Source organism: Oncorhynchus mykiss, chromosome 28 (genome assembly GCF_057628025.1).
Source record: "Oncorhynchus mykiss isolate SJ-2025 chromosome 28, ASM5762802v1, whole genome shotgun sequence".
Taxonomy (NCBI): Eukaryota; Metazoa; Chordata; class Actinopteri; order Salmoniformes; family Salmonidae; genus Oncorhynchus; species Oncorhynchus mykiss.
In genome coordinates, this window is record NC_143049.1 from 39,070,002 (window position 1) to 39,093,136 (window position 23,135).

At 42.8% G+C, this 23,135-nt stretch overlaps 1 long non-coding RNA gene across 1 annotated transcript in view; it reads left to right on the forward strand.

The window, feature by feature from the left end:
• Positions 1 to 1,099: 1,099 nt before the first annotated feature.
• LOC149971178 (uncharacterized) overlaps positions 1,100 to 23,135 on the forward strand; it is a 28,148-nt gene continuing 6,112 nt past the window's right edge. The window contains exon 1 of the long non-coding RNA XR_016492811.1: positions 1,100 to 1,413. This is a non-coding gene — a long non-coding RNA (uncharacterized LOC149971178). The remainder of the gene's footprint in view (positions 1,414 to 23,135) is intronic.

Consider the following 23,135-nt stretch of genomic DNA (forward strand, 5'->3'; position numbering starts at 1 on the left):
ACCCGCTCTATTTTCTACAGCTCACCTGCTTTGACAGTATGATTTGTTTAATGTTCATTTTGACATAAAAAAATAAATAAATAAAAGGAATAGTTTCAACTTCATTAAAACGAGAGTTCAGTTCAGGTAACAGGGAACCTGGTTGGTTAGCTACCTGCTGATTCATGCACAGTAGTAAAGTCATGAGTTGGGATTATGGTTCATTGTTTAGCTAGCTAGCTAAATGTCTAAATGTCTAAACAAAAGACTGTGTAGTAATATTATTAGTGTCTCAGAGCCATTTGTATTGCTAGTTATAGCCTAAGGTTAGCTAGCTAACATTGAACCTGGTTGGTTAGCTACCTGCAGATTCATGCACGGCAGTAAAGTTATGAGTTGGCATTATGGTTCATTGTTTAGCTAGATAGCTAACATTATGTGTATGATCTGTGTAGTAATATTATTAGTGTCTCAGAGACATTTGTATTGCTAGTTGTAGCCTAAGGTTAGCTAGCTAACATTGAACCTGGTTGGTTGTGAGTTGGCATTATGGTTCATTGTTTAGCTAGCTAGCTTCGCTACATGACTTCACAAAAGTCTCCACTATGCCAGTAACCATTTCACTGTACCTTCTGTATCCTGTGTTTGTGACAAATAAACTTTGATTTCTTCTATATCGCATGTGTTTACCAGAGACGGTAAAGTGAAGAACATAACCTGCACCAGTCAAATTCAAATTAGGATTTAAAGTTAGGCCAATGAGACAGTATCCAAGTTCTAAAATGCCCTGCTTCTATTTCGTCAAAACCCTAAGCTATTTTCTGTAATTGGCTCGCCATTAATGCTCTTGTTGTGAGTTTATTTTCCTGTAATAATGAATACAAATGAGATAAAGTGACGATGTTGTCAGCCACATGATATGGTCATTATTTGAACTGGCTAGCCAGCTAACTTAACATTAGCTAGCTAGCTAACAATCTAGAAATGAACCAAAACGTTGTATAGAATTCTGCTTTAGTTGCCTAGTTTGCTAGAATGACATATAATCCATTTGTTTTTAGACGGGTGGGTTTATGGGTGATAAAAAAATGCTAGTTATGCTATTTTGGACCACCAGGCTGCTGATGTCATGCAGTCCGGAACCTCCAACGACGGAACACAGTCCGGAACCTCCAACGACGGGCCACAGTCCGGAACCTCCAACAACGGTCCCCAGTCCGGAGCCTCCAACGACGGTCCTCAGTCCGGGGCCTCCAACAACGGTCCCCAGTCCAGAACATCCGGCGATGATCCACGCAGCCAGGGTCCCCAGCCCGGGGCCAAAGGCGAGGATGCACAGTCCAGAGCATCCGACGATGATCCACGGGTCAGTGCTACAAGAGCGGACTCAGTGTAAAGAAGGGGGAGGCATCCAGAACCAGAGTCGCCACCGAGGTTAGATGCCCACCCAGACCCTCCCATATAGGTTAAGGTTAAGGGGGGGGGGGGGTACTGTTACGCCCTGACAGTACCCTTAGTTATCTTTGTTTTCTTTATTATTTTTGTTAGGTCAGGGTGTGACGAGGGTGGTGTGTGTGTTTTACTCCTGTCTAGGGTTTTTTAAATATCTATGGGGTTTTGGTATGTCTAGGTAAATGTAGGTCTATGGTGGCGTGAAATGGTTCCCAATTAGAGGCAGCTGTTTATCGTTGTCTCTGATTGGGGATCCTATTTAGGTTGCCATTTTCCATTTTGGTTTTGTGGGTTATTGTCTATGTGTAGTTGCCTGTCAGCACTCGTGGTGTATAGCGTCACGTTTGTTTCGTTTCTTCGTTAGTTTGTTTCGTGTTTATTCGTTAATTAAAAGAAGAATGTATGCTTATCACTCTGCGTCTCACACATGGAAACACAGCATGGTAGCTGACTTTACACCCTACACTCCTTGAGAGAGGTAGTTAGCAAACCAGGCCAAAGACCCCTCGGAGACACCAATACTCTTTAGCCAGCACACAAGAATGGAATGGTCTACCGTATCAAAAGCTTTGTCCAAGTAAATAAGAATAGCAGCACAACATTGCTTAGAATCAAGGGCAATGGTGACATCATTTAGGACCTCTAGGCTTGCAGTGACACATCCATAAACTGAGAGGACACCAGATTGCGTACTCGAGAGAATACTATAGATGTTAAGAAAGACAGTCAGTTGATTATTGACAAGTTTTCTAACACGTTTGATAAACAGGGCAAAATAGAAATAGGCCTATAACAGTTAGGATCAGCTTGATCTCCCCTTTAAATAAAGGATGAACCATGGCTGCATTCCAAGCAATGGTAACTTCCCCAGAAAGGAGAGACAGGCTTGACGATGATAGGCGCAGTGACCTTAATTTTAAAGAAGAAAGGGTCTAAACCATCTGACAATATGTCAAGTTTAAGGAGATCCTTTAGCACCTCTGACTCAGTGACCACCTGCACGGAGTAACTTTGTGGTGGGGCAGGGGAAAAAGATGGAGGAGCATCAGATTAAGTCGCATTAGAAGGGGTGAGAGATGAGGAAATGTTGGACGGGCAAGGAGGCATTGCAGAAACAAATAGGAATCCTGACTTAATGAAGTGAGATAGGTGAATGGTGGACAGCTTTTAAAGATGAATCTGCTATTGTCCTTGTCACAAAATTGAAGAAGAGAACAAGTAAAATAGAATGTAGATTGAAAAAACAGCGATTAAAAACTGTGGAAATTTAGACTGAATTATGGTAAGGGTTCTAATGAATCCGAGGTAGTGATTTACATTTGAAGTATGTTATTCAAGAGGTAGTTGTAGAGCAGTGGTTCCCAAACTTTTCCAACATACAACCTCCAGCTGTACCACCTCTAGCACCAGGGTCAGCGCACTCTCAAATGTTGTTATTCTAACTTCCGCGACGCATACAAGGCCCTCCCCCGCCCTCCCTTCGGAAAAGCTGACCACGACTCCATTTTGTTGCTCCCAGCCTATAGACAGAAACTAAAACTGGAAGCACCGGCACTAAGGTCTGTTCAACGCTGGTCGAACCAATCGGATTCCACGCTTCAAGATTGCTTCACATGATTGCTTCACACGGACTGATTGCTTCACATGGACTGGGATATATTCCGCATTGCGGCGAACAACAACATTGACGAATACGCTGATTTGGTGTGCGAGTTTATTAACAAGTGCATCGGTGATGTTGCACCCACAGCGTCAATTTAAACATTCCCCAACCAGAAATCGTGGATTGATGGCAGCATTCACGCAAAACTGAATGCACAAACCACTGCTTTTAATCAGGACAAGGTGACTGGAAACATGACCAAATACAAACAGTGTAGCTATTCCCTCCGCAAGGCTATCAAACAAGCTAAGCATCAGTACAGAGACAAAGTGGAGTCACAATTCAACGGCTCAGACACGAGAGGTATGTGGCCTACAGTCAATCACGGACTCCAAAAGAAAAACCATCCCCGTCGCGGACCACGATGTCTTGCTCCCAGACAGACTAAACAACTTTTTTGCTCACTTTGAAGACAATACAGTGCCACGGACACGGCCCGCTACCAAAACGGGCTCTCCTTCACTGTAGCCAATGTGAGTAAAATATTTAAACGTGTTAACCCTCGCAAGGCTGCAGGCCCAGACGGTATCCCCGGCCGCGTCCTCAGAGCATGCGCAGACCAGATGGCTGGTGTGTTTACTGACATATTCAACCCTTATCCCAGTCTGCTGTCCCCACATGCTTCAAGAGGGCCACCATTGTTCCTGTTCCCAAGAATGTTAAGGTAACTGAGCTAAATGACTACCGCCCTGTGGCACTCACTTCCGTCATCATGAAGTACTTTGAGAGACTAGTCAAGAACCATATCACCTCCACCCTGCCTGACACCCTAGACCCACTCCAATTTGCTTACCATCCCAATAGGTCCACAGACGACGCAATCACAATCACACTGCACACTGCCCTAACCCATCTGGACAAGAGGAATACCTACGTAAGAATGCTGTTCATCGATTACAGTTCAGCATTTAACACCATAGTTCCCTCCAAAATCATCATCAAGCTCGAGACCCTGGGTCTCGACCCCGCCCTGTGCGACTGGGTCCTGGACTTCCTGACGGGCCACCCCCAGGTGGTGAGGGTAGGTAACAACATCTCCACCCCGCTGATCCTCAACACTGGGTCCCCACAAGGGTGCGTTCTAAGCCCTGTACTCCCTGTTCACCCACGGCTGCGTGGCCATGCACGCCTCCAACTCAACTCATCAAGTTTGCAGATGACACTACAGTGGTAGGCTTGATTACCAGAGACGACCACATGGACTACAGGGAGGAGGTGAGGTCCCTCGGCATGTGGTGTCAGGAAAATAACCTCACACTCAACGTCAATAAAACAAAGGAGATGGTCATGGACTTTAGGAAACAGCAGAGGGAGCAGCCCCCTATCTACATTGACTGGACAGCAGTGGAGAGGGTGGAGAGTTTTAAGTTCCTCGGCGTACACATCACGGACAAACTGAAATGGTCCACCCACACAGACAGCATTGTGAAGAAGTCACAGCAGCGCCTCTTCAACCCCAGGAGGCTGAAGAAATGTGGCTCACAACCTTTTACAGATGCACAATCGAGAGCATCCTGTCGGGCTGTATCACCGCCTGGTACGGCAGCAGCTCCGCCCATAACCGTAAGGCTCTCCAGCGGGTAGTGAGGTCTGCACAACGCATCACCGGGTGCAAACTACCTGCCCTCCAGGACACCTACACCACCTGATGTCACAGGAAGGCCATAAAGATCATCAAGGATAAAACCACCCGAGCCACTGCCTGTTCACCTCGCTATCATCCAGAAGGCGAGGTCAGTACAGGTGCATCAAAGCGGGTACCGAGAGACTGAAAAACAGCTTCTATCTCAAGGCCATCAGACTGTTAAACAGCCATCACTAACATTGAGTGGCTGCTGCCAAAATACTGACTCAACTCCAGCCACTTTAATATTGTAAAAATTGATGTAATCAATTTATCACTAGCCACTTTATATAATGTTTACATACCCTACATTACTCATCTCATATGTATATTCTGTATGTTATACCATCTACTGCATCTTGCCATCTTGACGTAATTAAATGTATCACTCGCCACTTTAAACAATGCCACTTCATATAATGTTTCCATACCCTACATTACTCATCTCATATGTATATACTGTACTCCATACCATCTACTGCATCTTGCCTATACCGTTCGGGCATCACTCATTCATATATTTTTTTTGTACATATTCGTATTCATTCCTTTACACTTGTGTATAAATATATATATTTGTGGAATTGTTAGGTTATATTACTTGTTAGATATTACAGCATGGTCAGAACTAGAAGCACAAGCATTTCGCTACACTTGCATTAACATCTGCTAACCATGTGTATGTGACAAATGCATTTGATTTTATTTTGTTTTTTGCAATCACACACGACACACGATACATTTATGTGACAAAGAACTCTTACAGGTCCAGGGCACAAATAATGATATAATAATAATCAATCATTTTGCTCTTTATTTAACCATCTTACATCTAAAAAAGTATTTGTTCATCGAAAATTGTGATTATCTCACCATAGGTTAATGAGAAGGGTGTACTTGAAAGGATGCACATAACTCTGCAATGTTGGGTTGTATTGGAGAGAGTCTCAGTCTTAAAATAATTTTCCACACACAGTCTGTGCCTGTATTTAGTTCTCATGCTAGTGAGGGCCGAGAATCTACTCTCACATCGGTACGTGGTTGCAAAGGGAATCAGTGTCTTAACAGCGCGATTTGCCAAGGCAGGATACTCTGAGTGCAGCCCAGGACTCTGGCAGTGGCTTTTGATTAAATTACATTTTGACAGATCCGCTTCTTGCAATTTCAATGTGGCTCTCCTTTTCAGATATTGGTAAGAGGACTGGAAGTAGAGCATGAAAGGAATAATGAATTCAGTTAAGTTTGTCTCTCAATTAAAAAAAAAAATGTGTCAGTACTTTGCCTCTTGATAACCAGCACACTTCTTCTGTACGTTGTAAAAGCGTTTTCACTGTAATGTCCAAAACGCCTTTCAAGCTTTCAGGCATTCCCTTGGCAGCAAGAGCCTCTCGGTGGATGCTGCAGTGTATCCAAGTGGGGTCGGGAGCAATTGCTTGCATGCGCGTTACCTCCCTGTCATGGATTTTGCTGCCATCAGATGAAAACATGAGCAGTTTGGCCGTTAGTGGAATTCCCCGCGAGAGAGTAACGGTTAATGTGGTTGGATGTTAATGATTTGACTAGCCTGTATTTGACATTGTGTTGTTATTTCACTGAACACCTAGATGGTTTAATTTAAAATGTTGGCAGTGAAACGAGGCTATTCAGGCGAGAAAAACACAACTCACCCAAATGCCCCGTTGGAAAATATAAATGAACTGTTTTTTTTTTCAAACGTGAATCACATTTTTATTTGCAGTTTGGGAATAGCTGTTGTCGAGGAACTACATGAGCATTTTAATAATTTTAATAATAAAGTTTGTTCTCAAACACACACACACACACACACACACACACACACACACACACACACACACACACACACACACACACACACACCCCTTTATTGTTGTATATAGGGATGCAGGATTGACCATTGTTTTTTGTGACTGGTGTGTGTGTGTGTGTGGGGGGGGGGGGGGGTGAAAGACACACCTGTGTCTGCATACTGTACACTGCACTTCACTACATCATTATACAGTACATTGTCAGACTCTGTCTACTCTGAAGAATCTCAAAGTCCAGGTGCCCTTGAATCGGTCAAGGATACAGTTCAACGAGTTGTCTTCTCTAGCTGTGTCTGCCCCGGGCTATCCCTTGGAACCTCTCCCCTCAGAACATATAATCCAAGAGGACATCAGAGAGGAAAGAGAGAGAGAGAGAGTGAGCGAGTGATAGAGAGAGAGAGAGAGATGGATGGAATCAGTTATTAAAGACTACCGGAACCCACTGGATTCTTCAATTACACTAGATGCGCTACAGTACAAAACACAAACCTGTCGTGTTGACATATACTAAATGAAATGATAAAATATAGACCACAAATTCAAATTGACTACACTTAACCCCTAAATCAATGAACGTGTGTGTTTATACTATAGACTTGCCATTTGTTGTAGTGGCTGCAGATCAATCCCCTCTTTCCGGCTGATATAAAGTTTGCAACTTTTCCATAACACGGGGCTTGTAAAAAGCAGTGTTTCTACAAGAGGGGATCCGGACAAGAAAATCACCACGAAATCATCTGTACAACCGAAACCATTTGCACACTCATACGACTCCATCGTCGATAGAGGAGACACTCACGAACACGACAGTATAAACTTTAACATGCCCACACATCCTCATTTCGAAGGATGACTTCTCACAAAACCGACTGTTCCGACCGAACCAATTAAGTTACAAACTAATAATATCGACTGTCACAAATATTTAGCACTCACTTGTTTTAATTTTTTTTATTTTACTAGGCAAGTCAGTTAAGAACAAATTCTTATTTTCAATGACGGCCTAGGAACAGTGGGTTAACTGCCTGTTCAGGGGCAGAACGACAGATTTGTACCTTGTCAGCTCAGGGATTCAAACTTGCAACCTTTCGGTTACTAGTCCAACGCTCTAACCACCAGGCTACCCTGCCGCCCCATGTCAGAAAGTAACTCAGTACTACGCCAAAAATGGGTATTAAAAGCATTCCATAATCATAGTGACTATACATTAGTCTAAAGACCTACAGAGTTCTGACCATGGTATGACCATCTTAAAACAATTCCCTATGTTAACTTAGTAGATATAGCAAACGTTAGACTTTCAGGATCCCTTTAACATTACCCCAGCTCTGGCATCTTCCCATAAGGTCGGATCTCCTCTAGTCACAAAAAAAACAAATTTGACCCCAATAATTAACGTGGAATCCTCGTTAACAGCAACCTCTGGAAAATCCTCTGCGCTATCATCAACAGCAGACTCCAACATTTCATCAGTGCAAAAAAAAACGTTTTCTGAGCAAATGTCAAATAGTATTTTTACCAAATCCCCATACAACAGGCCACATTGCACACCCTTGATGACGCACAAACAAAACAAAAGCACAGTATTTTCATGGTTTGTTGATTTTCAAAAAAGCTTTTGACTCAATTTGGCATAAGGGTCAGCTATACAAACTGATGGAAAGCAGTGTTGTGAAGTGGGGGGGGGGGGCGACATTGAATTTTTTGATGTACACAAATAAAAAATACAAAAATTGGCAATAAACACACAGATGTCTTTCCTACATTTCTTTCCATAGGGCCGTGGGTTGAGACAGGGATGTAGCTTGAACCCCACGCTCTTCAACATATATATCAATTAATTGGCGAGGGCACTAGATCAGTCTTCAGCAGCTGGCCTCACCCCACTAGAATCTCAAGTCAAATGTCTACTGTTTGCTGATGATCTGGTGCTTCTGTCCCCAACCAAGGGTCCTACAGCAGCACCTAGATCTTCTGCACAGATTCTGTCCGACCTGGGCTCTGACAGTAAATCTCATTAAGGCAAAAAATGTCCAGTTGCCAGAACCACAAATACAAATTCCATCTAGACACCGTTGGCCTAGAGCACACAAAAAATGGTACATACCTCGGCCTAAACATCAGCACCACAGGTAACTCAATTCGGATCTGGCTAAAAATACTTGAATCAGATATGGCACCCATTGCTGTCATGGTTGTGAGGTCTGGGGTCTGCTCATCAACCAAGAATTGACAAAATAGGACAAACACCAAACTGAGACTGCGTGCAGAACTCTGCAAAAACATCCTCTGTGCACAATATAAAACACCAAATAATGCATGCAGAGCAGAATTAGGCTGATACCTGTTGATTATCAAAATCCAGAAGAGAGACGCTAAATTCTACAACCACCTAAAAGGAAGTGATTCCCAAACCGTCAATAACAAATCCATCACATACAGAGAGATGAACATGGAGAAGAGTCCCCTAAGCAAGCTAGTCCTGGTGCTCTGTTCACTAACACAAACAGACCCCACAGAGCCCAAGGACAACAATACAATTAGACCCAACCAAATCATTGGTTGGTTGTTGTTAGCCTTCACTACCCTATGGAAGACTGGATTCTAACCTCAACTTTGCATGTTGGCAGCTTTCTCTACCCTACTGAAGACTGGATTCTAACCTCAACTTTGCATGTTAGTAACCTTCTCTACCCTACAGAAGACTGGATTCTAACCTCAACTTTGCATGTTAACAACCTTCTCTACCCTACAGAAGACTGGATTCTAACCTCAACTTTGCATTTTAGCAACCTTCTTTACCCTACATAAGACTGGATTCTAACCTCAACTTTGTATGTTAGCAACCTTCTCTACCCTACAGAAGACTGGATTCTAACCTCAACCCTCTGGAATAAATTTTACAGGTCATGCTGTGACTATATAATGTACTTAGCCAGCTGTGAGGCTGACTGGATTCAACACTGTATATCTTGTGTGCCCGTTACTGGGATAGGCTGCTGAGCTAAAGCCTAGAAATAGGTTTGGGGAGCTATTGCAAGTATTACAATCTCAGGTAATGTCACTCATCACTTGAGCATCATTAGCTGAATGACCTCCATTAAATATTTAGGTATGTCGTGTTATTACATGAAGCAATATTTGCTGATAGCCTAAGCACTAGATTACATATCATCAAACAAAACAACAACTAGCTTATTGGAAGTATTTACAGATGAATTCATTACTTCATTCATTTGTTGATTCATTCATTAAGGCATTCATCATCTTGTCCTTCAGTGAGTCTGAAAGGCATTTACAAAGCTCAAAATGTCCAGAGTATTTGACCTTGGAGCAAAAGGTGTCTATCTTGGCTGGGAGATATTTACTGTAAATAAAGCTCTCTACCATAACAGACAGCAGGTCAATCATGGTCTGGAGCTGAGAGACCAGGCAACATGATGTCAATACTCAATCAGACACATGCCTAGTGGTGCTTAGGAAGAGGGATCTGTGTCAGCGTCCCAAATGGCACAACATGCACTTTTTAGGGCCGGAATTCGTGTACTATATAGGGATTAGGTTTGTCAGCAGGGCAGTAGAAAGCCATGCTATCCTGGGGTGTTAGGTTGGCAGCAGGGCAGTAGAAAGCAATGCTATCCTGGGGTTTTAGGTTGGGCAGCAGGGCAGTAGAAAGCCATGCTATCCTGGGGTGTTAGGTTGGGCAGCAGGGCAGTAGATAGCCATGCTATCCTGGGGTGTTAGGTTGGCAGCAGGGCAGTAGAAAGCAATGCTATCCTGGGGTTTTAGGTTTGGCAGCAGGGCAGTAGATAGCCATGCTATCCTGGGGTTTTAGGTTGGGCAGCAGGGCAGTAGAAAGCAATGCTATCCTGGGGTTTTAGGTTGGGCAGCAGGGCAGTAGAAAGCAATGCTATCCTGGGGTTGTAGGTTGGGCAGCAGGGCAGTAGAAAGCCATGCTATCCTGGGGTGTTAGGTTGGGCAGCAGGGCAGTAGATAGCCATGCTATCCTGGGGTGTTAGGTTGGCAGCAGGGCAGTAGAAAGCAATGCTATCCTGGGGTTTTAGGTTGGGCAGCAGGGCAGTAGAAAGTCATGCTATCCTGGGGTGTTAGGTTTGGCAGCAGGGCAGTAGAAAGCCATGCTATCCTGGGGTGTTAGGTTTGGCAGCAGGGCAGTAGAAAGCCATGCTATCCTGGGGTTTTAGGTTTGGCAGCAGGGCAGTAGAAAGCCATGCTATCCTGGGGCGTTAGGTTGGCAACAGGGCAGTAGATAGCCATGCTATCCTGGGGTGTTAGGTTGGGCAGCAGGGCAGTAGATAGCCATGCTATCCTGGAGTGTTAGTTTGGGCAGCAGGGCAGTAGATAGAAATGCTATCCTGAGCACAGATCAGGTACCAGTGGTGATGTGAGTTACAGGGTGTTAGGTGGCAGGTGGCCTAGTGGTTAGAGCATTGGGCTAGTAACCAAAAGGTTGCTAGACCAAATCCCCAATCTGACAAAGTAAAAATCTGTTGTTCTGCTGAACAAGGCAGTTAACCCACTGTAAGTAAGAATTGACCTGCCTAGTTAAATAAAGGAGTAATGTGGAGTGAGTGGTTAAGACAGAAACATTTATTTATTTTTAATTCCGGTGTAACAGTGAGGGCGAAATGCTTAGCTTTAGCTCAAGTGGACTAACACAGTCGTGGCCACAAGAGGACGGGGCTGGAATACAGACAGTCACTGTGAGACAGGAGGGAATCAGTGTAGTAACAGCTGGAGCGCCAAGTCTAGGTCCAAGAGGCTTCTGAACAGCTTCTACCCCCCAAGCCGTAAGACTCCTGAACATCTAGTCAAATGGCTACCCAGACTATTTGCATAGTGCCGTGAAGACTTTGACAGAAATAGCAGCGGAAAAAAAAGTTGAATGTTGAACGTTTGATGCACACATATCCAGGGAAACATTTTTGGATTAGAATCCAGTGTAGAAAGTTTCACAGCAGAATGTATTACGCAGCATTGACAGTGCTGATCGAGGCAGAAAGCTATTGACCACACCTCCTTCTATCCAGATATATATTTGTAATAGTAGAAGTCATTTGAGAGGAATACAGATCCGTTTAAGATCGGAGCATTTGCATAGCTATGGTTTGACCAAACACTGGCCCTTTATCCAAACTGGATAGAATATCATTCGACATCAATCTCCGCCCCCCAGGTGTGTGCGTGCCTCCGTCCAGCAAGCATGCGCTTGTGTGTGTGTGTGTCCTGTTTGTCACAACAACAACAACAACAACAACAACAACAACAGGACTATTGACAACGTGTAAACAACACAGAGCTGATCAAACACATGCGAGGACCATTCTGCACGGTAATGTTTAGTGCCCAGCATCACTCACTGTTACAACAACACAGAGCTGATCAAACACATGAGAGGACCATTCGGCATGGTAATGTTTAGTGCCCAGTATCACTCACTGTTACAACAACACACAGCTGATCAAACACATTCGAGGACCATTCTGCACGGTAATGTTTAGTGCCCAGTATCACTCACTGTTACAACAACACACAGCTGATCAAACACATTCGAGGACCATTCTGCACGGTAATGTTTAGTGCCCAGTATCACTCACTGTTACAACAACACAGAGCTGATCAAACACATGAGATTACCATTCTGCATGGTAATGTTTAGTGCCCAGTATCACTCACTGTTACAACAACACAGACAACCTATTTGATAGCGAGATGAAAGGGGGGGGGGGTCGGGTTAGTGAACTAAGAAGGTTTTAACAATAACATTTTAAATAATTAAGATAAACATGTTCACGTTAGTACTGTAGCTCCATGGATGCACTGTTGTTGTGAACACGGGTTCGAATTCTGGGTCGGCCGTACAGGGATGGGCTCTGTTAGTCCTTCAAAAACCAGTGTTGTGAGTGAAGTTGTTGTTTGTGGAGAGATGAGTCTAAACCTTTTTCTCCACAGCTAAAAACGCTTCATCAACTCCTGGGCTTGGGAGAGAGGATGGGAATTCCCTAGTTTAACTGAAAGAGAGAAGAGGTTGATGGAGTAGAGGAGGAAAGAGAAGGAGAGGAAGAGGGAGAGGGAGAGGGAGAGGAGAGTGGCAGGGAGGGATAACCCAGGGGCCTGGAGATAAGTGAATCTAAAGAGCAAAGCTAAGCCAGAGATGACAGGCATGAGAGGAGAGGAGAAGGAAGGTATTACTCCTTCCATAATCACTGGATCAGAGACAGACTGAGAGAAAAATATATCCATACTTTCATCTCTCTGGCCCATTCTGTCCATTTTTGTTATCTGTGGCTTTAGACAACCACAGGAGGAAGAGGTGTGGCTTTAGATAACGACAGGAGGACTGGGTGTGGCTTCAGATAACCACAGGAGGACTGGGTGTGGCTTCAGATAAACACAGGAGAACTGGGTGTGGCTTCAGATAAACACAGGAGTAAGAGATGTGGCATCAGATAAACATAGGAGGAAGAGGTGTGGCTTTACATAACCACAGGAGGAAGAGGTGTGGCTTTAGAAAACCACAGGAAGAAGAGTTGTGGCTTTACATAACCACAGGAAGAAGAGGTGTGACTTCAGTTAACTAGGAAGAGATGAAGGGGCATCAAAGTACTAACGCTATGCTGCTGTCTGTACTGAGCTGTGTAGGTCTCTCTCTCTCACACACAATACAACAGGTCATTTATACACTACATGGGGTAGCCTCTGTAGGTACAGAACTTGAATTCTGTTTTTCAGTGTCCTTCCCCTGTCCCAGTGTCACGAATGTCGTCAAGTGAAAGAGAGGAGGACCAAAGTGCAGCGTGATGATTTTCCATATTTAATAGGAAACTTAAACAAAGAACAAAAACAACAAATTGACCAAAATGAACGAAGACGAAACAGTCCCGTAATGTGAACACTAAACACTGGAAACAGGAACAATCACCCACAAAATACACAAAGAAGATGGCTGCCTAAATATGGTTCCCAATCAGAGACAACGACAGACAGCTGCCTCTAATTGAGAACCAATCTAGGCAACCATAGACTTACAAAACCACCTAGACAAGGATTAACACATATATCTCCCATGTCACACCCTGACCTAACTAAAATAACAAAGAAAACAAAGAATACTAAGGTGAGGGTGTGACACTCAGACAGATGTTCTGTATATTCCTGATATCCCTGATCGATTAAATTATCCAGGAGTTAGGTCTCAAACACGTCTCTCCAGCGCCTAAATGAATCCCTGTCCGTCTGTCGACCTCCACACCTTGAGTTTTATTGGAGCTAACATCAGCCCCGGGTACATCCAAATGGCACCCTATTCCCTACATAGCGCACTACTTTACCCTAATATACATCCTTGTGGTTATCTACATGGGTGCATGGGCATAATAGGTAACGTCATAATAGGGAGCTTTTTTGGTTTTCACAGATCATTAAAAACAATATCAGATGATTTTCCTGAAGTGCTCCTTCATGAGTATCTAGGTCTCCCATGTGATTAGGAGTGAGAATGTGAAAATGCAATTAGGTTTCTGAACCCTGCGCTTAGCTGCAATTACCATGACAAATAACGCTGTGATTAAAAAGCTTTAGAGCTATATTAGCCCTGTCTGCGTTCTCACTCAAATCAAATCAAATTGTATTTGTCACATGCCCCAAATTTCACCTTACAGTGAAATGCTTACTTACAAACCCTTAACCAGTTTTAAGAAGAAAAAAAGTAAGAGATAAGAAAAACAAATAATTAAAGAGCAGCAGTAAATAACAATAGTGGGACTATATACAGGGTATTACGGTACAGAGTCAATGTGGAGGTTATATACAGGGTATTACGGTACAGAGTTGATGTGGAGGCTATATACAGGGGGTACCGGTACAGAGTCAATGTGGAGGCTATATACAGGGTGTTACGGTACAGAGTCAATGTGGAGGCTATATACAGGGGGTACCGGTACAGAGTCAATGTGGAGGCTATATACAGGGTATTACGGTACAGAGTCAATGCGGAGGCTATATACAGGGTGTTACGGTACAGAGTCAATGTGGAGGCTATATACATGGTATTACGGTACAGAGTCAATGTGGAGGCTATATACAGGGGGTACCGGTACAGAGTCAATGTGGAGGCTATATACAGGGGGTACAAGTACAGAGTCAATGTGGAGGTTATATACAGGGTATTACGGTACAGAGTCAATGTGGAGGCTATATACAGGGTGTTACGGTACAGAGTCAATGTGGAGGCTATATACAGGGTATTACGGTACAGAGTCAATGTGGAGGCTATATACATGGTATTACGGTACAGAGTCAATGTGGAGGCTATATACAGAGGGTACCGGTACAGAGTCAATGTGGAGGCTATATACAGGGTGTTACGGTACAGAGTCAATGTGGAGGTTATATACAGGGTATTACGGTACAGAGTCAATGTGGAGGCTATATACAGGGGGTACCGGTACAGAGTCCATATGGAGACTATATACAGGGTGTTATGGTACAGAGTCAATGCGGAGGCTATATACAGGGTATTACGGTACAGAGTCAATGTGGAGGCTATATACAGGGTATTACGGTACAGAGTCAATGTGGAGGCTATATACAGGGTATTACGGTACAGAGTCAATGTGGAGGCTATATACAGGGGGTACAGAGTCAATGTGGAGGCTATATACAGGGGGTACCGGTACAGAGTCTATGTGGAGGCTATATACAGGGGGTACCGGTACAGAGTCAATGTGGAGGCTATATACAGGGGGTACCAGTACAGAGTCAATGTGGAGGCTATATACAGGGTGTTACGGTACAGAGTCAATGTGGAGGCTATATACAGGGGGTACCGGTACAGAGTCAATGTGGAGGCTATATACAGGGGGTACCAGTACAGAGTCAATGTGGAGGTTATATACAGGGGGTACCAGTACAGAGTCAATATGGAGGTTATATACAGGGGGTACCGGTACAGAGTCAATGTGGAGGCTATATACAGGGGGTACCGGTACAGAGTCAATGTGGAGGCTAAATACAGGGGGTACTGGTACAGAGTCAATATGGAGGTTATATACAGGGGTACCGGTACAGAGTCAATGTGGAGGCTATATACAGGGGGTACCGGTACAGAGTTAATATGGAGGCTATATACAGGGGGTACTGGTACAGAGTCAATGTGCGGGTGCTCCGGTGTCGAGGTAATTGAGGTAATATGTACATGTAGGTAGAGTTATTAAAGTGACTATGCATAGATAATAACAGGGAGTAAAATCAGCTTAGAAGAGGGGAGTGGGGGAGGGGGAGGGGGGCAATGCAAATATAGTCTGGGTAGCCATTTGATTAGATGTTCAGGAGTCTTATGGCTTGGGGGTAGAAGCTGTTTAGAAGCCTCTTGGACCTAGACTTGGCGCTCCGCTATTACTTGTCGTACGGAAGCAGAGAGAACAGTCTATGGCTAGGGTGGCTGGAGACTTTGACAATTTTTAGGGCCTTCCTCTGACACCGCCTGGCATAGAAGTCCTGGATGGCAGGAAGCTTGGCCCCAGTGATGTACTGGGCCGTACGCACTACCCTCTGTAGTGCCTTGCGGTCGGAGGCCGAGCAGTTGCCATACCAGGCAGTGATGCAACCATGCTCTCGATGGTGCAAATGTAAAATCTTTTGAGGATCTGAGGACCCATGCCAAATCTTCTCTTGAGGGGGAATAGGTTTTGTCGTGCCCTCTTCATGACTGTCTTGGTGTGTTTGGACCATGTTAGTGTGTTGGTGATGTGAACGCCAAGGAACTTGGATCTCTCAACCTGTTCCACTCGAGCCACGTCGATGAGAATGGGGGTTTGCTCGGTCTGTTCTACTAGTACAGCATCAAGCTTTGTTTATTTGAAAAACATGTATGTTTGTGTGGTTGTATTTTGTCTCTTCAGTTCCCTCCATCTAACTCACTACAGGCTCTGGGTTCTGCTGACACCTGCTGGTCTATGCCGTCTAGGGAAAAATACAGACGTCACTGAGCTGTGGGGACAAACTTCACTAAGGAGGACACTTTTTTTGTAGTATTTACTCTTAAAGGTGCAATATGCCGAAATCGCTCTGCCATTTCCTGGTTGCAAAAATTTGAATAGTTCGCCTAATTTCAGTTTATGTCTAGCCTAATGGTTAGAGCGTTGGGCCAGTAACCGAAACGTTTCTAGATCGAATCCTTGAGCTGATAAGATAAAAAAACTGCCATTCTGCCCCTGAACAAGGAAGTTAACCCACTGTTCCTTGGCTGTCATTGTAATTAAGAATTTGTTCTTAACTGACTTGGCTATTTAAATAAATAAATGTGATTAAACAAGCAGTCATTGTGTAGAGAATAATTGTATTGTCTAAATTGCTGTGAAATGTAAATGTAATAACCAAAATTATAGTATTTTCAGCTGTTAGGAAACTGGTGTACAAAAACCAAAAGCAAAAGAAGAAAACACTAAAGTTAAGAACGGGAAGCATAGAAATAGCACACACAGAATAGATCTATACCGCTTCTTAGACATGATTTCAATGGGAATGAAAGATCTATAACACATAGAACAGATCTATACCGCTTCTTAGACATGATTTCAACGGGAATGAAAGATCTATAACACACAGAACAGATCTATACCGCTTATTAGACATGATTTCAACGGGAATGAAAGATCTATAACACATAGAACAGATCTATACCGCTTCTTAGACATGATTTCAACGGGAATGAAAGATCTATAACACACAGAACAGATCTATACCGCTTATTAGACATGATTTCAACGGGAATGAAAGATCTATAACACATAGAACAGATCTATACCGCTTCTTAGACATGATTTCAACGGGAATGAAAGATCTATAACACATAGAACAGATCTATACCGCTTCTTAGACATGATTTCAACGGGAATGAAAGATCTATAACACATAGAACAGATCTATACCGCTTCTTAGACATGATTTCAACGGGAATGAAAGATCTATAACACACAGAACAGATCTATACCGCTTCTTAGACATGATTTCAACTGGAATGAAAGATCTATAACACACAGAACAGATCTATACCGCTTCTTAGACATGATTTCAACGGGAATGAAAGATCTATAACACATAGAACAGATCTATACCGCTTCTTAGACATGATTTCAACGGGAATGAAAGATCTATAACACATAGAACAGATCTATACCGCTTCTTAGACATGATTTCAACGGGAATGAAAGATCTATAACACACAGAACAGATCTATACCGCTTCTTAGACATGATTTCAACGGGAATGAAAGATCTATAACACATAGAACAGATCTATATCGCTTCTTAGACATGATTTCATAGAACAGATCTAACACTTCAATGAGACTGACTAATCTCACATATCTTTGCGAATTTGGTCTGGTCACCCCAAAAAATGCCTTGTTTAACGTTACCTTTAGGGATGGATCGAAATGTACAGAATTGGTATATATAGTCCAGGGAGGGTCATGTAATTTGTAATTAATTAAATTAAAATATTTCTCAGTGTTTTTAAATGAGTTGCTTACTAGGATATATGTCAATGTGGGCCCAATGACAACCCTCATCACTGGTTCTCCGCTGGGCTCGCAATATCAAGTGTGGCTATAAGCTATTTAGTGTGGTCTCAATCAAATTATCCATAGCCTATAGACTACAAAGTGCATGCTGGGAGAAGCACAGAGCAATGTTATTTGTCTAAGAGAGCTGCTGGGACGGAGTAAATAAAACTGGGCTGCATTACACACTACAATGGATATTCCATCCCTGAGCCCCGGCCTAATCTGCTCTTGCTGATCAAACCCTGTGTAACGGTTCTCTTGTGGTGAAGGAGAGGCGGACCAAAAAGCAGCGTGGTTATATTGATTAATGTTTAATAAAAAAAAGATAAACACGAACACTACAAAACAATAAACGTGGAAAACCAAAAACAGCCCTATCTGGTGCAAAACACAGAGACAGGAACAATCACCCACAAACACACAGTGAAACCCAGGCTACCTAAGTATGATTCTCAATCAGAGACAACTACTGACACCTGCCTCTGATTGAGAACCATACTAGGCCGAAAACATAGAAATGCCCCAAAACATAGAAAAACAAACATAGACTGCCCACCCAACTCACGCCCTGACCATACTAAATAATGACAAAACAAAGGAAATAAAGGTCAGAACGTGACACCCTGTTTTGTGTGCTGCCTAACCAATGCTGTGCAGGGCTACGGTGGTAGTTCAGGAGGAGTCTCGAACGTTTCTTCTGAATTGTATTTATTTATTAGGCCTAGTGTTCTGCTCAGTTTATGAAGGAGAACGTGAAAATGAGAAGGAGGACAAGAGTAATAATAATAATAATAACAATAATAATAATAATAATAATAACAATAATTTATTTGATTAAAAAACAATATGCTTCTTGCCCCATGATGTATTTCTCAGTCGTTGACATCACAATAAAACCAGATTCAAGTAACTTACAGTACACTGGAAGTTGAAGCAGCAGCAACGACACAATAAATCGAAAATGGATGATGCTGAAAGTAGGCAAAATCAAGTAGGCAAACTCAAGTAGGAAGAACCCAAGTAGGCAAACTCAAGTAGGCAAACTCAAGTAGGCAAATGCAAGTAGGCAACCTCAAGTAGACAAACTCAAATAGGCCAACTCTAGTAGGTAAACTCTAGTAGGCAAACTCAAGTAGGCCAAATTTATCTCATAGCCTCTGAAACATTAGAAACCTGTCCAGGGCAGCCAGGCTTCCCCCCCAAAAAATGTCTTTCTGAGTTTCATCATTTTTCTTCAATTAGCAAGAGGCTGAATGTATCTCACTGTAAAAAACATCAGAATGAGCGAAACTGTCTCTGAATGTGTAACCCATCTATCTGATGCTGTCTGGTCAAAAAGAGTATGATATTGTTTCCGTCCGTAGCATTTGTGTTTATTATGGATCCCCATTAGTTGCTGACAAGGCAGCATTAAGGCAGTTATACAATACATTCATTACAGAATTCACAATTCACACAAAGTGTGTGCCCTCACGCCCACAAAATCCATGTGTACGTGTGTGTTTATAGTTCGTATGTTATTATGTGTGTGTGTGTGTGTGTGTGCATGTGTCTGTGCCCATGTTTGTGTTGCTTCACAGTCCCCCGCTGTTCCTTAAGGAGTGTTTTTATACGCAAAAAAAAAAAAATATCTGATTCTACTGCTTTCATCAGTTACCTGATGTGGAAAATAGTTTTGTATAGTTATGGCTCTATGTAGTACTGTGGAATAGAGTTCCATGTAGTCATGGCTCTATGTAGTACTGTGGAAAAGAGTTTTGTATAGTTATGGCTCTATGTAGTACTGTGGAATAGAGTTCCATGTAGTCATGGCTCTATGTAGTACTGTGGAATAGAGTTCCATGTAGTCATGGCTCTATGTAGTACTGTGGAAAAGAGTTTTGTATAGTTATGGCTCTATGTAGTACTGTGGAATAGAGTTCCATGTAGTTATGTCTCTATGTAGTACTGTGGAATAGAGTTCCATGTAGTCATGGCTCTATGTAGTACTGTGGAAAAGAGTTTTGTATAGTTATGGCTCTATGTAGTACTGTGGAATAGAGTTCCATGTAGTCATGGCTCTATGTAGTACTGTGGAATAGAGTTCCATGTAGTCATGGCTCTATGTAGTACTGTGGAATAGAGTTTCATGTAGTCATTGCTCTATGTAGTACTGTGGAATAGAGTTCCATGTAGTTATGGCTCTATGTAGTACTGTGGAATAGAGTTCCATGTAGTCATGGCTCTATGTAGTACTGTGGAATAGAGTTCCATGTAGTCTTGGCTCTATGTAGTACTGTGGAATAGAGTTCCATGTAGTCTTGGCTCTATGTAGTACTGTGGAATAGAGTTCCATGTAGTGATGGCTCTATGTAGTACTGTGGAATAGAGTTCCATGTAGTCATGGCTCTATGTAGTACTGTGGAATAGAGTTCCATGTAGTGATGGCTCTATGTAGTACTCTGGAATAGAGTTCCATGTAGTCATGGCTCTATGTAGTACTGTGGAATAGAGTTCCATGTAGTCATGGCTCTATGTAGTACTGTGGAATAGAGTTCCTTGTAGTCATGGCTCTATGTAGTACTGTGGAATAGAGTCCCATGTAGTCATGGCTCTATGTAGTACTGTGGAAAAGAGTTTTGTATAGTTATGGCTCTATGTAGTACTGTGGAATAGAGTTCCATGTAGTCATGGCTCTATGTAGTACTGTGGAATAGAGTTCCATGTAGTCATGGCTCTATGTAGTACTGTGGAATAGAGTTTCATGTAGTCATTGCTCTATGTAGTACTGTGGAATAGAGTTCCATGTAGTTATGGCTCTATGTAGTACTGTGGAATAGAGTTCCATGTAGTCATGGCTCTATGTAGTACTGTGGAATAGAGTTCCATGTAGTCTTGGCTCTATGTAGTACTGTGGAATAGAGTTCCATGTAGTCTTGGCTCTATGTAGTACTGTGGAATAGAGTTCCATGTAGTGATGGCTCTATGTAGTACTGTGGAATAGAGTTCCATGTAGTCATGGCTCTATGTAGTACTGTGGAATAGAGTTCCATGTAGTGATGGCTCTATGTAGTACTCTGGAATAGAGTTCCATGTAGTCATGGCTCTATGTAGTACTGTGGAATAGAGTTCCATGTAGTCATGGCTCTATGTAGTACTGTGGAATAGAGTTCCTTGTAGTCATGGCTCTATGTAGTACTGTGGAATAGAGTCCCATGTAGTCATGGCTCTATGTAGTACTGTGTGTTTCCCATAGTCTGTTCTGGACTTGGGGACTGTGAAGAAACCCCTGGTTATATGTCTTGTGGGGTATGCATGGGTGTCCGAGTTGTGTGCTAGTCGTTTAAACAGACAGCAAAGTGCAATCAACATGTCAATACCTCTCACAAATACAAGTAGTGATGAAGTCAATCTCTCCTCCACTTTGATGCAGGAGAGATTGACGTGCATATTATTAGTGGTTGCTCTCTGTGTACATGTAAGGGCCAGCTGTGCTGCCCTGTTCTGAGCTAATTGCATTTGTCCTCTTTGTGTCACCTGACCGCACGACTGAACAGTAGTCAAGGTGACAAAACTAGGGCCTGTAGGACCTGCCTTGTTGATAATGCTGTTAAGAAGGTAGAAAGTAGACCCTTTAGGATCTGCCTTGTTGATAGTGTTGTTAAGAAGGTAGAAACTAGGGCCTGTAGGACCTGCCTTGTTGATAGTGCTGTTAAGAAGGTAGAAACTACAGCCTGTAGACCTGCCTTCTTGATAGTACTGTTAAGAAGGTAGAAACTAGGGCCTGTAGGACCTGCCTTGTTGATAGTGCTGTTAAGAAGGTAGAAACTAGAGCCTGTAGGACCTGCCTTGTTGATAGTGTTGTTAAGAAGGTAGAAACTAGAGCCTGTAGGACCTGCGTTGTTGATAGTGCTGTTAATTAAGAAGGTAGAGCAGCGCCTTTATTATGGACAGACTTCTCCCCATCCTAGCTACTGTTATATCAATATTATTTTGACCATGACAGTTTCCAGTCATGGGTTACTTCAAGCAGTTTAGTCTCCTCAACTTGCTCAATTTCAACATTATTTACTACAAGATTCAGTTGAGGTTTAGGGTTTAGTGATTGTTTATCCCAAATACAAGGCTTTTTTATTTTTTGAAATATTTAGGACTAACTTATTCCTTGCCACCCATTCTGAAACTAACTGCAGCTCTTTGTTAATTAAGTGTAGCAGTCATTTCAGTTACTGTAGTTGCTGACGTGTATAGTTTTGAATTTCCACATGGCTCCTCTCAGTTTCCTCATGGCTCTACTCAGTTTCCACATGGCTCTACTCAGTTTCCACATGGCTCTACTCACTTTCCACATGGCTCTACTCAGTTTCCACATGGCTCTACTCAGTTTCCACATGGCTCTACTCAGTTTCCACATGGCTCTACTCAAGCCAGTGGCATGTTGTTAGTAAAGATTGAAAAATGTAAGGGGCCTAGACAGCTGTCCTGGGGAATTCCTGATTCTACCTGGATTATGTTGAAGAGGCTTCCATTAAAGAACACCCTCTGTGTTCTGTTAGACAGGTAACTTTTTATCCACATTATAGCAGGGGGTGTAAATCCATAACACATACGTTTTTCCAACAGCAGACTATGATCAATATGGTCGAAACCTGCACTTTTTATCATTGAATGCAAGAGAAGCCATATGGCCTTCCCTGATAACTAAAAATAATAGTAATAATAAAAATAGCCTTGAGCTAAATAGCATTGAGCTAAACTGAGTGAGCTCAAAAGGGAATGGCTCTGGTGCACAAAAAGGGAAGCCAGTTTGGATTTGGATTTGGCTTCACACCAATCACATCATAACAAACTCCAAACGTCATTGACAGAAAAAAAATGTCATTGTTGCATCTTGTTGAATTGTTGTTGTCCTCCAGCTGTCCTCCAGTGGCAAGCTATCTTAATAAATGTGGCCCTTCCTTAATTAGCCATGGATAGAGATAGGGATTTGGACTTGGTTATACTTAATTCTCCGTGCTAGCCAATGAG